The sequence below is a fragment of the Oxyura jamaicensis genome, chromosome 14, assembly GCF_011077185.1.
Source record: "Oxyura jamaicensis isolate SHBP4307 breed ruddy duck chromosome 14, BPBGC_Ojam_1.0, whole genome shotgun sequence".
Classification (NCBI taxonomy): domain Eukaryota; kingdom Metazoa; phylum Chordata; class Aves; order Anseriformes; family Anatidae; genus Oxyura; species Oxyura jamaicensis.
Window position 1 is genome coordinate 2,690,324 of NC_048906.1, and position 13,039 is coordinate 2,703,362.

The following is a 13,039-nucleotide window of genomic DNA, read 5'->3' on the forward strand; positions in this document are numbered from 1 at the left end:
CCCCTCAGGGGGATGCGGGGCCGAGGGGGGAGCGGGGCTGAGGGCTGGGTCTGGGGGTTTTAGGGCCGAGGTTTTGGAGTCTGGGGGTTTCGGGGTCCGGGGGTTTCGGGGTCGGTCCCCCCCCCCCCCCCCCCCCCCCTTCCCCCCCCCCCTTCCCCGCCCCGGGGGGGCCCCCGGGCGCAGTCACCTTTCCCGGCAGCTCCTGGCAGTGCCTCCTGCTCGCAGCCGGGGCTGCCATGATGGCCGGGAACTGTTGCTAGCGACCTAATGGAGACAACAAAGGCCGCCCCGGCCCCGCGGGGGGCTGCCACCGCCGCCACCACCCCCCCCCCGGGGACCCCCGGGCGGACAGGCGGCAGGCCGGGCCCCTCCCCAGCCGCCCACCCCCCGGCAGGGCCCGGCCCGGCCCTAACCCCGCCGCCGGGCCCCGCTCCCCGCCGCGGGGAGGCCCCGCAGCCCCCGGAGGGGGGGCCCTGCCCGTACCCCAACCCCCCCGGCTCCCCGCGGCTGAAAGGGAGAAGGCTCCGGGGAGGGGGGAAATGGAGGGGTGGGAGAGAAGGGGAGAAAAATAGGAGGCTTCCTCCGCCGCTCCCCCCCCCCCCACCGCGCGCACCCGCGGCTCCCGCACTGACCTGGCGCTGCGTGCTGAGGGGGGAGCGGGGAAGGGGCTGCGGGGGGGGGTGTCGCGATGTGGCGGTGTCGCGATGTCCCGGTGCCCGGCCGCCGCCGCCGCCGCCTCTGGCTGGGTTTGACACCCACACGCACCATCCAACATGGCGGCGGCCGGGGGGGGGGGGGCGGCGGAGGAGGCGGAACCGGCGGCCGAGCGCGGCCCCGAGGCGCGGCACCGGGCCGGGCGCGGCGGGGAGAGGAGCGGGGGAAGGGGTGGGGGGATAAAAGGGGCTGGGGCTGCGTTGCAGGTCTCCGCTGCACGCTGTGGGGCCTCTCCTTCCTCACACCCCTCTCTTTCCTCGCCCTCCTCTTCCTCCTCTCCCCTCAGCCGGCCATGGCGGGCCGCCCCGCAGCGCTTTCTCCTCACGGCCCGGCCCGCCCTCAGGCCGCGACCCCCCTGCCCCGAGGGCGGACATTTCCTTCTCCTCAGGAGGTGGCCGGGCCCCCAACGGGCCGCCATCGCTGCCCGCCGCCCCTGGGGCGCACCATTCCCCTCGCATCCCCTCAGGATGGGGTGCGAAACGATGGCATTTGGGCGTTGAGGGATGATTCGGGGTCGTCCCCCCCTCACGATGAGGTGTAAAATAATGGCGTTTGGGCATTTAGGGACACTTTTGGCTCATCCCCCGCAGGATGGGATGCCAAATGATGGCATTTGGGCATTCAGAGACGCTTCTGGGTCATTCCCACTCAGGACGGGATGCAAAACGATGGCGTTAGGGCATTTAGGGACACGGTCATCCCCCCTCACGATGGGATGCAAACAAATGGAATTTTGGCATTTAGGGGTGATTCTGGGTGGCGGCGGGGAGTCTGTGTTAAGGAGCTGCAGGAAGACCTCGGTGGTCCTGCCAAGGGGAGCTGCGCTGTGGTGGTGGGAGCGTGGCAGGAGGAGCCGGGCAGCATGCAGCTCGCGTTCTTCCCCTTTCAGAGCAATGACCAAGGCAGTGCCCTGGATCATAGGTTGGGAGAGGTCTCCTCGTGGTTCTCTGAGTGTTTGTTCCCATCATAAAACTGTGAGACAATTCGAGGAAACGGGACGTGGCTGTTCTGGAGACAGCGAGGGTCGGTGCAGGTCAGGAGGGAAGCTGGCTCGCAGGACTCTGCTCATATGAGTGCGGCTGCCTCCAGGTAGCACTACTGGTCCTTTAAAACCCAAATTCCTGAGGAATCTTGGCTTATTAAAACACAATAAAACAAAGAGAAACAGAGCAAAATCCAGCGTGTAAGGCTGTGCTTTTCAATTGAAAGGAAGGCCAGGCCGCGCACTCCAAACTTAGAGCCCAGCCCTTCTTCCCTCAGAGCTGGTAGCAAAATTCCCACTGACCTCAATCTGAGAAGGATTCAGGTTTAAATACTGAAGAACACGTACTGCAGCAAAGCAGAGTAAGCTGCATTAAAAGGAACTTGTTTTAGAAATGCTGCGAGTCCAAATGCTTTGAATACCATCTGGTAGCTGGGAAGCCAAGTCTTCTGCAGCTAGCTGCAATAGTGGCTTAGCTGTTAACCTTGAGCTAGGAGAGCTAAGCAGAATGAAATTCGGGGTGAAAAAATAGAGCATCTGCAAGCATCTGATGCTATCAGCAGGAGCTGAAAGAATACTTCCCTCTTTTTGTCTTTAGAAAAAAACAGCAATGGTGGAAACCTAATGTTTCTCTGCGTGTTCATTAATCCTAATGATTAGGTGCTGACAGCTCTAAAGAACAAGAAAAAAGCTCTTGTTTAAAATAAAACGTGCAGAATAAGAGTGTGCCTGCTGCCTTCTCTCCTGCCTACCTGCCTCCCAGGTCTGGACAGACAACTCTCAGAAACAGGTGGGAGCTTCTTCTCCGCTTCCAGCTCCATCCCAGGCGTTTCTTGCGTTCTGTCTACAGAGCAAGTGTACAAATAAACGAACCCAGCAAAGAACTCCTACAGCTGGCACACCTGTATCAACAAAACTAATTTCTATCAACCAGATCAAGTCACTCAGCATGGGCAAAACAAGCCACCCAAGTAAAACTAAGCTCTTTTTTATTACACTTGTGTTAACACCTTAAATCATGGTGTTTGTGCTAGGCTGGCCGTGTTGCCCAAATCAATACAGCTGCACCAGGAGAGATTTGCCCAGGCTGCAATGGGACAATCCCTTCTGGCGGTCTCCCGAGGACACCCACAGTGGGCACAGACTCTCTGCAGTGGATCTGTGGCCCTTCTTGCATATCAGCCTCAGCAGGTCACCGCTGCTTGCCCTGTGATTTTAAACCCAGGTGCTAGCATAGCAAACTGTCCTTCCCAGTTCTGTCCTCTGAACAGGCTGTACCACGCCTTGCATGTTGACCCATGACACTATCAGGTTGTTCACAGCACATTTCAGTTGTGTTGGCAGAGCTAGAGTTCAAGGCCATGATTGCAACATGAGTTCAGCATCAGAAGCTGATAACCACGGTGTCTCCCCAGTAACTGCTTGGGCAGCAGAGCACACGGAGAAGGCAGATGGAGGCAGCGAACCCCACGAGTGGGAGTGAAGGGGCCTCCACGCCACAAGGAGCACAAGGATAACAAGAAGGGCTGCATCGCAACGCCTGGCATGCAGGAGACTCTTCCAGCAGAGATGAGGCAGGCGCAGCCTCTCCCAGCTCTGCCCGGCCACGGCTGCCCTCCTAGCTAACCTAGCAAAGAGCGGCTGCCAGGAAGCCCCAGGAGGGCCTGTTCCACAGCCATAATGTGAATATCGCCCACACAGCAACTGCCGCCACGTGGGGCTGAGCACACCACTAATTAGCTAATGAGTTTGTTCCAAATGTCTGGCCACAGTGTGACTGACAACAGGAACAGCACTTGAGAAGCACTGAACAATGACAAGTACATTCGTCTCTTCTCGGTGACCCCAGCCCCGCATTAACAAATAGGTCACAAACAACCGTGCTTTACAGTGATCTAATCCTCCAGCCATATGTCAGCTGACCGAAAAAAAAATACAGAAAAAAAAAGCTGCATGGAGAACGCCAAAAAGCTCTGCAAAAAAATCTAAGGAAAACTCGATAAATATATCCCTGCAGTTTGAAATTTGATTTCCTCACTCTATTGTTTCTCATTTCCTGAGAGCTGGCTTGGAGGATCACATTTTCTGCTTCTGTCTCCAGTGCTTGTAACCAAACAAGACTGAATCTCATTATCCTGATGCATGGCTCTAGCTGCATGCAATTCAATCTCTAAATCACAGTCATTTTTGCTCCATTACCAATTTCCCTTCCCACTCCTAACCTATAGGTCTTCAAAGGAATCAATTCAAAAATAGACTAGCATCACCTATCTAATGAAGGTGTTTAATGTTCGGCATTTAACTCATTATTAAGCAGCCAAGCAAGAACCTGCTTGATGTATCAGGAGGCTGGGCACCCTCCGCTCGTCCTGATTCCAGTGGGAGCCTGCATTTCTCAGCATCCCTCAGAAGCCAAAGGCTCCTGCATGGGGTAAAATAAGGACTCGAATCCTTTAGGACCCAATTTTGGAAATCTAACTAAATGAGAATATGGGCAAAGGCAGTCATTATTGGCCTCGGAGCCAAAGAAGCAAGACATTTCTCAGCAAGCACAGTCTTCTCTTCTAAATTTTCTGAGCCATCTGCATATTGCTGACAGTGATATGGAATATATTCAGATTTATACGAAGTGATGTTCACCTCATATTATTCCCTCATGGAGTCATGAATCTTGAGTTGAAATATGCAAAGTCTGAGTTACACTGGTGTCTGCTTTAACTGGATGCAGGGATCCACAGGGTCAGCAGCCAGACCATGTCTATAGCGTTTGTCTAAAAGCTGAGGAGGACCAGAATAAGTTGATTTCCTATCAGATCTAGTTTGGTTTAGATTATTTTCCTTAATCATCAACTACATTTTAAGTAAGTATAGCTACAAAGAGCAAAATCAGGATGATGAATAGGGAAGAGTGTGCCCCAATAAACCCATGCCTGAGTTCAGCTGGAAACAACCCAAGTTTAATCAAAATAGAGCACGTTTACAGTGAGCACGATGGTTTTAGTTTCATTTGTGATGCAGGCAAGCCTTGTAGAACTGTTTCCAATACAAACGTTCATTCTGACAAGTTCAAAATTAATACACCTCAAATACGGGCTTTCAAAACAGATCTTTTCTGAATACGTTAGCAGATTCATGAAAAGAGGAGAAAGAATGCAAGCCCAGCACATTGTTTTTCTCAAAATGAATACGCAGTGACAGTGCAAGAGGCGGTGACATTTGAAATGTGCTTAGTTATAGTAATTACCAAGTGGTGTGTTTTAGAAGTTCAGGCCCTTCTCATCCGCAGGCACCTTCCCTCATTCCTTTCTCCTTACTGCTCCATAGGTGCAGTTTCTCCCCGTGCCACATCGAGAAGCCAAGGCCACTGCACTGCTTACACTAAAACCCACTGGAGCCTTAGGGTGAAATTCCACAAGTTTTAATTGACCCAAGTCAGGGTGTTGTGGTTTCTGCCCTTCCTCCACCACCCCCAGCACCCTGTCCATTTCCTCCCTACCGCCAGCGCTGGCCAACACCAGCTGTGGTGAGAACTAATCACTTTTTAGAGGGGGAGGGTTACATTTCAGCCAGTTTAGCTCCCTGAACCAGCTCAGCAGAAGGTCAGACGAGCGTTCATGTCAGCAGAAAGCAGGGGACAGGACCCTGTCCACAGAGGACATGTTTTTCTTCAGTCGGATACAGCCAGCGTGGCTTTGCTGCCTGTTCCCAGGCTGGGAGCACTGGTACATCTGGGGCTGCCTGCACAGTTCTGCGTGCACACTCATTCCCAGAGCATTTTTCCATGAAGACGGCCTCATTTTGCTGCCGGCCGGTTCCACAGAGCAGGTCACCAGGAGCCTTTAGCCCCGTGCTGGAAGACAAGATTCCCTTGCGGTCAGTACAGCCCGTGCTGTCCCTCTTGGCTTCCTCCTTGTCGTGATGAGAGAACTTCCTGCCAGGAAGGGCCTGATAGGCAACGTCACCCGCCAGAGTTCCTCTTTATCATCGCAGCAGCCACCCAAAGAATGTCACCCGAAGAGTCGGGCCCTCCCTTTCGCCCCAGGCCCATCCTCAGACCCATCTGGGCCTCATAATAGCAGGCCGACTGCAGGATGAGTGGGGGTGTTGTGCAAGGACCTCACATGGCCGGAGATTATCCTCCCTCCTCCCTGGCCTTCCTCACCTTGAGGGAAAACACCCTGCCAGGAGCTGTGCTGCTGGCTCCCCGGGCTGCCCAGACACTGTTTTCCTCTCCTGGTGTGCTGGGACAGCGAGCTCGGCTGCTCCTACCTCGATGGACAGGAAAAAAAGACCTCGTATGCTACAAGTAAGCAGGGAGGAAAGCATTTTTTTGATAAATAAAACATACAACCAAGCAGACAGCCCATGAGAGCGGTGTCAGCTCTCAGCAGCAACCATAGCCATGTCAGAAAGACTCGAGTCCAAAAGTCTCGTATTCAAGCACAAAAATTCAGGGCCTATGAGCAAAGCACCGTCTTGCCTACCAGAGGTAAAGCATGGTGATTCATCTGCCACTTAACTGGGGTGAATCAGGGGGAGAAATATTGAAATCGGTGTTATCACACCAAGGAGGTGCTCAGACATGGACCTGAGGCATTGCCTGGTCCAGGGAGCTTCCTGCATGTGTTTTTGTCCTGTAAATCACATCTGGCAAGCCACATCTGCCTATAGCCCTGAGAAATCAGCTTTATATCTACAGCATACATCTACAGCCATTTATAGTGCAGAAGTTTCATGACACCGCTCTCAGTAGCGAGACAGGACCCCTGGAGCGTGCCAAGTACTGGAAGCCACAGACATGTTGAGCTCCCTCTTTTAAACCAGAGGATTGATAATGCGGAGCTACTGAGCCCCTGGATTACAGCTGGATGCCCATCGCTGATTATCACAGCTGAAAAGCTGGTGGTTTTTCCCTTGACAGATGAAAACTGAGGGCTGTCTATTGGGTTTGTGTTTGCACAGCACCCCGGCAGTTGCTTAATTTCTCGGTCCCATTTCAAGGTTTCTGATTCCCACTTCTGCAACTGAACTTCCTCAGTTCCCAGGCTCACAAATCCAGTCACAACTTTCACATCTGTATTCATGGTCACAGCTCCTAGCTTGTCGCTGCCGGCCGGTCACAGAGCATCTCATCCCCAACAGGTCTTCCCAGGTAATTTCCTGGTGCAAAAACTAAACACCAGCGCAGAGCTGTAAATACATGGTCCCCGTGTAATCAACAAGCAGATTAAAAATTCACCAGCAGGGCTGGGAGAGATTCGTGACAAGCCATCAGGACTTTGTAGCACAAACACTGCAGGCAAGAAATGCTCCGAGCACACTCGATCCTAATGCTATCTGGCTGAGCTGCTCCACGGATCAGTCGTGCTGGACAACTGCTCTGCCAGCCCCTGAACCAGGAGGCTCCCTTGGTTGAGATGAGCCTGTAAGGACAACCTGCATCTTCTGCGATAGCTGGTTTCAGTAGCCATTTGAGCGTGACAGCTGGCCAAGCAGGTTATAATTGTCTGTAATTAATACTCCCACGAGCTTCCACATTCTTAAGGACTGAGTGAGGTGGAGAAATACAAGAGCGCTCCCTGACTTTGTGAACGTTAGGGGAAGCCAAAGGAACCCGCTCCCTTCTGATCTTCAGAAGTCAAACATTTCTGATCAGAGAAGGGATGAGGCAAGTACCAGCGCTGCTGGGAACTGGCTGTGCACGGCCCCATTTCTTCTGGGGCAAAAACCACAAGCTCAACCTCAAGCAGAAATAACTGCAAAGCAAGTTGCTGCAGACCATAGGCTTCCTCTGTCCCTCAAGAAGCCTCTTTCAGCCCTTGCATGTCACTTCACGAGCCTGGAGGGGGGTGCAAGCTGCTACAGCCACAACAGATTTTAGCAATACTGAAAATGGCCTTTGCAGAGAAGCGTAAACTGAATAACCTGCTTGGTAAGAATGAAAGCCAAGTAAGCCTGAACTGCCTCAGTACTGAAAATCCCCTGTGGGTCACCAGTGGGCTGGAAGAACAGCTCTGACACCTGCACAGCAAGGCCTAAAAGTAACTTATACTTGGAAGGGTCTTAACCGCTTGGAAAGGAAGGGCTGTGATTTCCTCCGCTGAAGCCACCAGTCTGGCTCCCAAGAGAAAAATGGGCAGATGCTTCCCTGTGAGCACTGTGTGTGCATTGCTCTCTATTGTTCCACTTGCAATTTTTCATTACAGACTTTTGCAAGGAGTGGGCCAGCTTTTCCTGCTTGCACTCCGTTATCATGAGAGAGAAATATGAGACTCACTTCTTCCGTCTGGGCAGGGCACCACATCCCATTTTGCACCAAAATCAGAGCCTGGGGGAGGTGAAAAACTGAGATGCTGCAATTCTTGGGTGCCTTTTTCAAGATTCATCTTATACACAAAGTCACAGCTAGTTCAGACACATCCAAGCCCCGTGCCATTGGGTGCTAGGAGAACATAAGGAAATATTTCTGTTCACTCATTTCCAGTATTTTTCCTCCACCATTCACTGTCGATCACTAACAGTGCTGTGATTCTGACTGGCCACCATTAATTTTGAGCAGGAGAGATGCTCCTACCTTCCCATATGCCGCCCCACGGCTCTGCACATCAGACCTGCCCATATGTCGTATGTGAAAGCAGGGATGAAGAACGTTCACATGCTCTCAGCTCTCCTGAGCAGGGCTGTCCTGGGCTGCTCCCAAAAGCTCCCACCTCCATATGCCTTTCCCCAGACTCTCCATTAACTGGCATGTTTTACATCCTGGAGGCCATCTAAGCCTTGTAGGCAGGTGGCATGCTTTCTCAGCCTTCAGCACCCGGGGTGTTCAGAGCCTGTCCTACATGGTAGATTTAAACACATGCTAAAATGATCTAGTGAAGCAGTAAATGTCACTGCCCTGGGGAGCCGGGAATAGTGCAGCTGCAAGCCACTGGAGGCTGCATTGCTGAGCCCAGCTGAGGGAGCAGCAAACACCAGCTTGCGCTGCAGACCTCGGGTTAATCCCCAGAGGGAAAAAAAGGCAGGCATCCAGGCTGGAGCCCTTGCCTGAACTGGTTTTGAGGGTCTCCCAGGAGAGACACCAGCTCTGTGCCTGGTGTGCTTGGTGCTGACCATCCCCACTGCCCCACAGGTCCCCAGTTCCTCCAAGGAAGTCTGGAGCAGCTGAAATCCCAGTCCTGCAGCTGGGGGGACCAACAGGGCCATCTGGTGTGACACCAGCTCCCTCCCGAACCTTCCTCCAGCACGGTGGGAGAGCAGCATGCAACACAAATGCACCGCGACAACATGCAGACACAATGCACCCCTACATCCTCTGCTGCCTCATCGCGAGCTCTCCGAGCCAACGGGACACGCAACGCCCGTGAGGACCAGGACTGTCGGTCAGCCAGGGCTCCCCAGCAAAACCCCAAAAACCAAAACCAGTTCCTCTTTCAGACCGAGAGGGGGGAAAAGAAGGGAAGGAAGATAGCAAAGCTGCATTTCAGAAGCTCGCTGCCTGGTGAGCTGAAAGGAACACCCAGCTGGAGGGAATACTTTATATAAACACAGGCTCCGATTATTTTGCATATACTTTGCTGGGTACTGCGAGCGCATCTCAATGTATGCACATGCTGTACGTACACCTACATGGGAAAGGTTTGTACAACTGTGCTAATGCTCATAGCTTATGGCACTCGAGCTGAAGCCCTGGAGCCACACTGCTCCTGGGCCATCGCTGGGGGTGGCCCAGGTTCCTGGATACCCCATGAACTCCTCCATTGGAGCAAACACTGTCACTTGCGGCACTGCAGGAGCATTTCTAGGGAGAGCAGTGCCCCAGCTTCCCATTAGAAGTGAGGCACTGCCCTGCGTGAGTGCTGTTTGCTAAGAGGCAGGCAGAAAAGCATGCATCCCAGGGCTATCCGCTGGGCAGTGTTCCTTTAAAACAGTCGGGCCAGATCCTGCCTCCTTTACACAGGCGGCTATCTGGCGAGGCTTCAGTGAAATTACCCCGGATTGCCACAGCCGATGTGTCAGAAATCACAATCTGACGCAGCCCCAGGGAAGGATCCACCAGTTTTATTGTGGCCTCCTCCAGTCTTTGCTCACTCTTTCCTCTCACCATGTGCAGGCGAAAATGGCACGAGGCAGCGATGTGCCACCAAAGCAGCGGTGGTGTCCTTATTCAGCTGGATTTTCTGTAAAAATGAAGGTGGTTATGTGGCCCTGTGTGGCTAAGGACTGACGATGCCACGTGCGTGGACTCCTCCTCACAGCCTCCGATGCTGTTGGCTCATCTCAGACCAAGCTGCTGATGGGCTGGGCAGAGATTTCAAAACTACTTCATCTCTCAACATTTCCTGAGGGCAGGCAGCTGGGGAGGGGAGAGAGGTCACAAACCCCCTGAGACAGCTCACCCCTTTATCAGACCTCAGAGAATCCCCGCAGACCTGCCACCTCGAGGCCCAGACTACAGGAGGAGCCGCCCCAGACGCTGCAGCGGCGAGAATAAATCAGAGCAAAAGGCGAGACAAAGGGGGGACGGGGACTCCTGCCTTCATCTCCTCTGTCCCCGCAGGAAAGGGCGGCGCGGAGCAGCCGGAGCATCCGGGGAATCCGCAGCTGCACCTGCATCCGCCCCGGCCAGACAGAAGGCTTCAGTGCTGCATCTCCCCTCCGCTTCCTCCCTCTTGTCTTCCTCATCTCTCTCCTGAATAGCCGGTTTCAGGAGGAGCACAGTGCCTGGATTCTCTGGTTTTTACGGCGCATCCGGCACCCGGTGAATTATCCCGGCGGGCGCCGCTCCAGCGGCCTCCCCGCTGCCCAAGGACATGGCCACACACACATCCTCCTCCCTCCAGGCACCCCAAATGGCTCCAGCACCCCCACTTCTGCCCTGGGGCTGACCAGACCCCACCACACAGCGCTGCCATCGGCACGATGGGCTCAGCAGGCACCCACTGCCGCTCCAGCCAAAATGAGCCCTGAGCCACCCCAGCAGCAGAGGTCACCCCCATCCCTGCCTCCTGCCCCCAGAGAACGTCCCCTGCATGTGTTTATCCCCCCACAGCCCCACGTGGACCCCCGAATCCGGCCCCCATGCGTGCAGCAGCGGGTGGGTACGGTGCCGAAGGAGGAACCGCAGAGGCTCTTGCCGCGCTTCCAGAGGAAGGCGTGACGTGAGCTCGGGCTTAATTGGTTATTAATAACTTCTTTGTTAACAAGCCAGCCCTAAGGAGGAACTGAAATTGGACTGCTTCTCTGATGGAGAGCGCAGCCTCCCCTTTGCCAGCCATCATTCACAAGTGCTGCCCAGACCGCTGCTGCTCTCAGGAGTCACAGACATCCCCTCTGAGTCACCGCAGCGGCAGCGTCCCCTCACCTACGCACAAGGCTTCTCTTTTTTTTAAAAAAAAAAAAAATCTTTTTAAATCCCAGAAAAATAACAGATGTCACTGTGGAGGGGGAGCTTCTCAGAAGCTGTTCCTGTAGCGGGTTGTGTCAGGGTGCGAGCACGAACACGGCTTCCCTGGCACGAGCCCTTCACGTGCTGCGGAGCCCTCCTGCCCCACCAGGAGCCTTCCTCCGGGGCAAACACCCCCAGCACACAGCCTCCGCACCCAGCCCCACATTAAAGGGATCCTTTTGACTTCTCTCCCGTGAAACTGAGCAGCAGGAGCCCTCCATCACTGTGCTGGCTCGGTGAGCAGCCTCCTGGCTTCCCAGCCCCAACAACCCAGGGGGGCTCCCCAGGGGGCTACAAGAAGCAGCAGGGAAAACCCCAGCCCCTCCGCACACCATGGCACCAGCCTACCAACGAGCATGGTTATGGGAAGCTCACCTCCCCCACAAGGCACGCAGACAGCCCAGCTCCAAGCAGGAGGGCCGGGTGCCGTGGTGGTTTCTCACCCCAGAAGCCTCCGTGGGATATTTGCGGAGCAGCACCCGGCAGGTTCAAGCTTTTTGAAGCTGTTTCAGCCGGCACAACGAGACGCTGCTCAGGCAGCCAAAAGCAGAGTGGGGTTGGTTGGGATGAGGAAGGAGGCAGCGGGTCCTGGAGTCACCCCATGGTGCAGAGCATCCCCTGTCCACCAGCAAAAACCCAGCTGGGGGCCTCCACCTCCTTTTGTAGGGCCCAGGGGGTGCCCAGCCCGCAGCTGCTGCTGGTTAACTCATTAACTTTACCCTCTCCACGAGTGATCCTCACCGAGTATCCATCACAGCCGTGTCCCTAAACCAAAACGGAGGCAGTGCCTGTCCCCAGAGCCAGGCACGGGCACTGCTTGCACCCATCAGCCCAAAACAAAGGCCCAGAAGTGAGACCCCACAGCCAGGCTCCCACCCGTGGGGTTCCCGTTTCCCATCCCACTTACACCGGGGGCGAACGGGACGCGCTCTGCGGGAAGAGCCGACTCCCAAACCTCATGCCAAGGGGAAGGGGCGATGCCAGCACCCACAGCACCCTCCTCTGCCTGTCCCCAGGGCCACAAAATTCCCCCATCTGCAGGCAGAGGTGGCGTGGGCGAGTGGTGGCACCCACGGAGCTCCTCCTCGTCCCTCGGGGTCTCCTCGCAAGCCGGGCCGATGCTCGCAGCATCTTGCTCCATGCTGCAGGCTCTGACACCCACCTGCGGTGACCACCCAGCACCCCTGGGACCCCCCAAACCCCAGGGGCACGCAGGGGGTGCAGGGGTGTGGGGCAGACCCAGCAGGATCCGGCCCAGGGCTCAGCACCCACCGCCTGCGGATGGAGCTGCAGGGACGGGCTCCTCCCTGCGCCAGTACGGCGTGTGCTGTACGGATATGGATCCTTGGCAAAACGCTAGAGGGAGGGAAAAAAAAAAAAAACCAACAACTTGGTTTGAGGTTTTTTGGATGGCTCAGGCCCGTGGTTAGTCAGCCACTGGCTCCGGGAGCTGAGCGCTGCGGGGCTCGGGGTGCTGTGGGGTCTGGGATCCCTCCAGGGGGGCTCTGAGATGGGGCAAGAGTGGGGTAGGGGAGGTTTGGGGCTGCTCACGAGGAGGCAGAAGGGTTTCCCCGGGGAAGGAGGCAGCTGGAGGCCAGGAGGCAGCAGGCACGTCCAATTCTGATGGACCGGGATGCTCATGGCCCATGGGGTGAAACCCCCGGCGTGCCCACGGTCCCAGACCCACAAATGGGAAGGAAACAGAGGAATTGCACCCCATGCACGGGGACTTGGGGGCTGGGAGGGTCCAGATCCCTGCTGGGCAGCAGCAAGGGGGGACGGGGAGGGGGACGCGGTGCGGGCGGTGGCAGGGCAGAGATGCCGAAGGGGCTGCCCAGCATGAGCAGGGTGGCGTGTGGCACTGTCCCCAGTGTCCCCAGAGTCGCCCTGGGTACTGC

General features: G+C 55.4%; 1 protein-coding gene and 1 long non-coding RNA gene across 4 annotated transcripts in view; both read right to left on the reverse strand.

Annotated features, from left to right (window-relative positions):
* EPN2 (epsin 2) overlaps nucleotides 1-803 on the reverse strand; it is a 41,344-nt gene extending 40,541 nt beyond the window's left edge. For all 3 annotated transcript variants that reach the window (XM_035339726.1, XM_035339725.1, XM_035339724.1), the window contains exon 1: nucleotides 633-803. The gene's annotated coding sequence lies outside the window, so the exon portion shown is untranslated. The remainder of the gene's footprint in view (nucleotides 1-632) is intronic.
* A 3,672-nt stretch (nucleotides 804-4,475) lies between these two features.
* On the reverse strand, nucleotides 4,476-12,015 carry LOC118174428. The gene is made up of 2 exons (XR_004754658.1): nucleotides 11,585-12,015; nucleotides 4,476-6,868 (listed from the first exon to the last, which is right to left on the reverse strand). It is a non-coding gene; the product is annotated as an uncharacterized LOC118174428 (long non-coding RNA).
* Between the last annotated feature and the right edge of the window lie 1,024 nt (nucleotides 12,016-13,039).